The sequence below is a fragment of the Phocoena sinus genome, chromosome 7 (genome assembly GCF_008692025.1).
Source record: "Phocoena sinus isolate mPhoSin1 chromosome 7, mPhoSin1.pri, whole genome shotgun sequence".
NCBI classification, from domain to species: domain Eukaryota; kingdom Metazoa; phylum Chordata; class Mammalia; order Artiodactyla; family Phocoenidae; genus Phocoena; species Phocoena sinus.
Genome location: NC_045769.1, coordinates 54,226,274 through 54,233,878, shown reverse-complemented (window position 1 = coordinate 54,233,878; position 7,605 = coordinate 54,226,274).

Below are 7,605 nucleotides of genomic sequence, written 5' to 3'. Positions count from 1 at the left end.
AAAGGGTTTTAAAAAAGAAAATGAATGAGAGAATAAAGAACAGGAGGGGATAGTTATAGATCTCACATCAAAGGATTCTGTCTAAGAAAGGAAGAGGCCATGGGGAGCAACTGAAATCCGTTTTGTAGAGAAAAGAGACTTGAATGACTTTGAAGATAGAATACAAAAAACCTATAATTAAAAAAGACAGGGGTAACTATGGCAGTGAGTTCCCAGAAAAAGGAGGTAGAGATGGGATGTAGAATATAGTGGATGAGAAAGCTATAGAGGGAAGAAAAGGCCTTGGAAGGAAGATATGGATACAGAGAATTGCTAGAAAGAGTTGGAGGTACAGGAGGGACCTCATCCCAGATGGTTTCCATCATTTTTATTATGTGGGAGGTGAGATTAGCTCCTGCAGGGAGAAAAGGAGTGGGGGTAGATGAGAATGTTGTGGTTAACTGTGGTGGCGAGTTTTACAAGGTGTTGGTGTAACTTCATCATCTATGGTTGCACTCTGGTGTGTGTGCTAAATCTTATATAGAGTATTCTTACAAAGGGAGACTATAAATCTTGTATAAAGATAAAACTACAGCTTCTCTCTCAAGATTATAACGTGTAACTAATAAAAAAGTTTAGATATATTTAAAGATCTGAAAGGAAATCCCAGTTTTCATTCTTGTATAACTTTTTATACTGTATGAGTCAACCAACGTCAGTTTTTTTCCTAATTTAGGTTGTTATTACATAATGTTTTGAAATGCTAGAGCAGTGTTGATAGTGACTTGGATTGACAGAGCTTAGTAAGTGACACACAAATTTTATAAGTAATTAAAATCAAAAGAGCTAACAATAACTTCTGGTTAAAAATAACCATATTTAATGTATGCAGCAATTACTAATTTTACTGAAAATATCTATGACCTTCCATATATCAGGAAGCTATTCAACAACTATATAGAACAAGTCAGAAGCATCTCCAGGCATAAAGATAATTTTTAGATTTAAACCAAAGAACAGACTGCTATAGACCATGCTGATTTATCTTCCTCTTTTCCCCATGAGACAGAAACTATGGAGGGTTTAACTTAGTTATCCCTCCTGGGGGTATAGGTAAATCCACCCACTGAAAAGGGGAAAAAAGAACTAATTTTAAGTTTGAAGGGCCTGTCCTCTTATACCAATCTTGGGGAAATTTGTTGCAAATTTCTAAATGATCATTGGTCAGCTAGGAATTGAACTTCCTAATTTTTTTTTTTTACCTTCCTTAAAGGATTGCTTCATTATATACTTTATATGTATTATTAATTTCAGGAATAATGTCTAAGTTGCCTCCATTTCAACGAAGTGGGAGATAAAAGATGCCTAGCTCAATCAAGGATTCCCAAATCTCTATAGTTTTATGTTTGGAGTTAGTCATTAACCTGCTTGATGCATAAAAACTTACTTTAGTCATCCTGCTGGGCTGCTACTTTACCAATAAAGCTTCAATTATCACAAATTATAATTGCTCCAAGAAATGGAGAGGGTCACTACAAAGGATTTTACTCACTTAAGGTTTTTAATTCACTCACCTGGAGATTACTTATGCAAAACCTTCTGACAGTATACAGATGACTTAAGCATTCACCTTTTAAGAGTTTAGAAGCTCCCCTGGACCCTAGATGAGGGAGCTATCCCCCTGACTGAACACCAGAGTTTTATCCAAGGTCTATTTTCATCTCTTAGCACTGAAAATGCCATGTCTTCTCTGCCACAGGTTTCCCCGCTCCTTTGTGCACATGCATGATAAGGGGGTCTCACCTTAGGACACACCATCCTTCCCCTTCATACCAGCAGCATGCCGTTCGAATATCCCACACCAGGGAAAACTGCCTTGGAAATACTGATTAAGAAGAATATTAAAACAAAATTGTGCTTGTTCCCATCCTGTGGGCAAGGGGAACAGCTTGCCTCACTAATTAAATTAGTTACAGATTAATTAATCAAAGATTAATAGATTAATTAAAGATTCAAATAGTGGCTAGTGTTGCCTTGGAGCAGGCTGACTACTTTTGGAGTCTCTTATTTAGCCAAAATACAAAAGATTTGAAATTGGCTAAAAAATGCTGATCAAGAAAATGGAAAAAAAGGTATATAACAGCAGACACTGTCATTCAAAATCTCCACTCCTGTTATCTGCTCAGACTGAACAGAGCAGGGGAGTGTGCCGATATTGAAAGCCAAAGAGCTGCATTGCAAGCCTGGCTCTATCCTCTACTAGCTGTCTTGGTTCAAAATATTTGATCTCTCAGAATGATCTGAAAATGAAGACAGCAGAATTTCCTCATAAGATTCTGGTAAATATGAAGAAAAAATATATATGTAAAGAGACTAGAACAACTGTCACATAACTTGATATTTAATAAATACTAAGTAAATCTTATCATGTGAATACATGTACATTTTTGGGAATGGGGTGGAAAAAATCCCTAACCTGAGGCCCTTTTTAATATAATAATTATTTCACAGGAATGACCACTTATTTCCACAATATGATCCCTGAGATTGCTCTTAAGTGACATTCCTTTTTTTATCTTATTATAAAAAACTTAAAGCATACACAAAAGTAGAGAGAATGTTATAGTTCATACTCAGTTTTGACAATTATCTTGTATTTCACCCGTACTCCCTGCCACTTCTCCCCACAGATTATTTTAAAGCAATTCCCTGAAACAATATTTCATCCATAAATATTTCAGTATGTCTCTAAAAAATGTGGATTAAAAAAAATAACCACAATACTGCTATCACACTTTTAATCATAATTCCTTAATATCATCAAATATCCAGCCAACATTCAGAGTTCCCCAACTGTCATATGCATGTTTTTTTTTTTCCGCTAACAGTTTGTTTGTTGAATCAGGATCTGAATAAGGTCCATATGCTGCAATTGATTGATATGTCTTTTAAGACTACTTTAGTATGTGATTCCCCTCTGCATCTTTTTTTTTCTTGCAACTTATTTGCTGAAGAACTGAGGTTGTTGGTACTTTAGGCCTCTGCACAGGCTAGACTTTTCTGATTGCATTCCTATAGTGACTTTTTCTGTTTGTTTTCATTGAAGGATAATTGACGTACAATGTTATATTAGTTTCAGGTATGCAACTCAGTGACCCAACATGTATATGCATTATGAGATGATCACCATGATAAATCTGGTTACCATCTGTCACCATTTAAATTTATGATAATATTAACTGCATTCCCTATTACGTATATTATATCTCATGGTTTATTTACTTTATAACCTGAAGTCTGTGTCTCTTAATCCTCTTCATCTATTTCAGCCATCCCCCACCTCCCACCCACACTCTGACAACCACCAGTTTGTTCTCTGTATCTTTAAATCTGTTTCTTTTTTGTTTTGTTTTGTTTCTAGATTCCACATGTAAGTGAAATCACACATTATTTGTCTTTCTCTGGTCCAACTGTGTTGTCACAAATAGCAAGATTTCATCTGTTTTTTATGGCTAACTCCGTTGTGGGGATGTGTATATGGTATATGTGTGTGTATATATAACACACATATACACATATACATATATACATACATACATACCACATCCCCTTTATGCATTCATCTATTGATGGACATTTGATTGTTTCCATATCTTGGCTATTATAAATAATGTTGCAATGAACATAGGGGTGCATATATCGTTTTGAATTAATGTTTTCATTTTCTTCAGGTAAATATACAGAAGTAGAATTGAATCATATGGTAGTTCTATTTTTCATTTTTGGAGGAACTTCCATACTGTTTTCCATAGTGCTGCACCAATTTACATTCCCACCAAGAGAACGCAGGTTTCTTTTTCTCCATATCTTCACCAACACTTGTTATTATTTTTTTTAATATTTATTCCTTTTATTTTATTTTTAAATTTATTTATTTATTTGTTTGTTTTTGGTGTGTTGGGTCTTCGTTGTTGCGTGTGGGCTTTCTCTAGTCCCCTTAGTCGAGTGGGGACTACTCTTCTCTGTGGTGTGCGGGCTTCTCACTGCAGTGGCTTCTCTTGTTGCAGTGCATGGGCTCTAGCGTATGCGGGCTCAGTAGTTGTGGCTCACGGGCTCCAGAATGCAGGCTCAGTAGTTGCGGTGCATGGGCTTAGTTCCTCTGCAGCATGTGGGATCTTCCTGGACCAGGGATCGAACCCGTGTCCCCTGCATTGACAGGTGGACTCTTAACCACTGCGCCACCAGGGAAGCCCTAACACTTGTTATCTTTTGTGTTCTTGATAATAGCCATTCTGACAGGTATTAGGTGATAATCACATTGTGATTTTGATTTGCATTTCCCTGATGATTAGTGATGTTGAGCATCTTTTGATGTGCTGTTGGCTATGTATGTGTTCTTTGGAGAAATGTCTGTTCAGGTCCTCTGCCCAGCTTTAATTAGATTTTTTTATATATAAGTTGTATGAGTTCTTTATATATTATGGATATTAACTCCTCATTGGATTTATGATTTGCAAATATCTTCTCCCACTCAGTAGGTTGCTTCTTCATTCTGTTGCTGTTTTCCCACAATGTGCAAAAGCTTTTTAGTTTGATTTAATCCTATTTGTTTATTTTTGCTTTTTTTTTCCTTTGCCTGAAGAGACAGATCTAAAAAATATTGCTAAGACCAATGTCAAAGAGTTGATTGCCTATGCTTTCTTCTAGGAGTTTTATGGTTTCAGGTCTTATGTTCAAGTCTTAATCCATTTTGAATTTATTTTTGTATATGGGGTATTCCAGTGGTCCAGATTCATTTTTTTTGCACGTAGCTGTCCAGTTTTCCCAATATAATTTATTGAAGAGACTATAATTTCCCCATTGTGTATTCTTGCCTCCTTTGCCATAGATTAATTGACCATATGTGTGTTGGTTTATTTCTGGGCTCTCTATCCTGTTCCACTGATCTATGTGTCTGTTTTTGTGCCAGTACCATACTATTTTGATTACCATAGTTTTGTAGTATAGTTTGAAGTTAGGGAACATTATGCCTACAGTTTTTTATTTCTTTCTCAAGACTGCTTTGCCTATTTGGGTCTTTTTTGTTTCCATACAAATGATAGGATTATTTGTTACAGTTCTGTGAAAAATGCTATTGGTATTTTGTTAGTGATTACATTGAATCTGTAGACTGCTTTGGGTAGTATGGGTTTTGTTTTTGGTGTTTCTTTTTGCGGTACATGGGCCTCTCACTGTTGTGGCCTCTCCCGTTGCGGAGCACAGGCTCCAGACGCGGAGGCTCAGCGGCCATGGCTCACGGGCCTAGTTGCTCCGCGGCATGTGGGATCTTCCCAGACCGGGGCACGAACCTGTGTCCCCTGCATCAGCAGGCGGACTCTCAACCACTGCACCACCAGGAAAGCCCAGTATGGGTATCTTTAACAATACTAATTTTTCCAATCCATGAGCATGGACTATCTTTCAACTTATATGTGTCATTTTTAATTTCTTTCATCAATGCCTTATAGTTTTCAGAGGATAGGTCTTTCACCTCCTTGGTTAAATTTATTCCTAGGTATTTTATTCTTTTTGATGCAACTTTAAATGGGATTGCTTTCTTAATTTCTCTTTCTGATAGTTTGTTATTAGTGCATAGAAACACAATTTTCTGTATATTAATTTTGTATCCTGCAAATATACTGAGTTCATTTATTAAGTCTAACAGTTTCTTTGGTGGAGCATTTAGGGTTTTCTATATATAGTATCTGCAAATAGAAAGTTTTTCTCTCTTTTTTTTCCAATTTGGATGTCTTTTATTCCTTTTTCCTGTCTAATTGCTATGGCTAGGACTTCCTATACCATGTTGAATAAAAATGGCAAGAGTGAGCATTCTTGCCTTATTCCTGATCTTAGAGGAAATGTTTTCAGTTTTTCATCATTGAGTATGATGTTGGCTGTGAGTACATCATACATGGCCTTTATTATGCTGAGGTACATTCTCTCTGTACCCACTTTGTTGAGAGTTTTTATCATAAATGGGTGTTGAATTTTGTAAAAGCTTTTTTTGTATCTATTGAGATGATCATTTGATTTTTATCCTCCATTTTGTTAATGTGGTATATCACACTGACTGATTTGTGAATGTTGAAGTATCTTGCATCCGTGGAATAAATTCTACTTGATCATACTGTATGATCCTTTTAATGTATTGTTGAATTCAGCTTGCTAATATGTTACTGAGGATTTTTGCATCTATGTTCATCAAGAATATTGTCCTGAAATTTTCTTTTTTTTTGCAGTGCCTTTGTCTAGTTTTGGTATCAAGGTAACACTGGCCTCATAGAATGAGTTTGGAATCTTTCTTCCTTTTAAATTTTCTAGAGTACTTTGAGAAGGACACATTATCTCTTCTTTAAATGCTTGGTAGAATTCACCTGTGAAGCCATTTGGTCTTGGACTTTCGGGTTTGGGGAGTTTTTTTATTATTAATTTAATTTCATTACTAGTAGCCAGTCTATTCAGATTTTCTAATTCTTTTTTTCATAATACTGAGTTGGTTCACTAACATCCTGCATAGGTGGCCACTGAGGGTTCTACTTTTTAAGTATCATTAAAATGTGCATTTTAACATAGCTGATGTATTTCAATTCATAACTGATATTACTTTAATTGGTGATGAAATTATTCTATCTTTGGTTACAAGAACCTGTTCAAGTTGACCCCCGAGTCCTTCTGACACAAATCCAGTAGTCTTTTTTTATTTTCTAGGTTGGAGAATCAACTATTTCTCCAAGGATCCAAGTTCCTTTCAAGGGAAAATAGTATTTAGATACCACAATCTGGTGGCTAAGGGAGATCACTGCAATTAGTGACTGTGAAATAAGTCACTGTTTATAAACCTTTTCAGTGGACAGAGACAGAAAATACTTTAAAAAAAAACAAAACAAAACATTACAGGTTCATACTGATATTGTAATTCAAACTCAGGACTATGAGGTTTCTATTAACTCCATTCATTTTCACTAATCTTCATCTTTATTTTTCCTCCAATGTCCAAAATTCCAATTCCCAACAACACCAATATAATTATTCATCTGTTCTATCTCGCAGTGCTAGCCTCAGGATCACAATATGTTTACTACCTTCAATAATATATTCACAGTAAATAAATTATTTCTGCTTGTATTTTGTTCTTAGGGTATATACCCGTAGGTATATATAGTGCAATCACTGCAGTTTAAAGTTTTAAGAAGTTCTTTTCTATGTGGTTATGCCACAAAATTGTTACACAGGGTATTTGTTTCGCTTTGCTTTTGGTTTTTAGGGATTATTTTTTACATTTAATTTTGTTTTATAATTATTTAAAATATTTACATTACTCCAAAATCATATGTATATAAAAGGTATATTCAGGGAATTTAAAATTATATACTTGTCTCCTTCTTCCCCTCTAAGATTATTTTATATTTAATAGTTTTTCCATTCTATTTTTAATATAAGTAAATATATGTCCTTCTTAGAAGAATGATGATGGTACTATACTGTGTATACATTTATCCATCTTTATTTCACTCAATAGTTCCTGAATTTTATCTTATAATTTTCCTCATTTATGAGATTGAAATAAGTGCTTATGCTGCCTAAAAT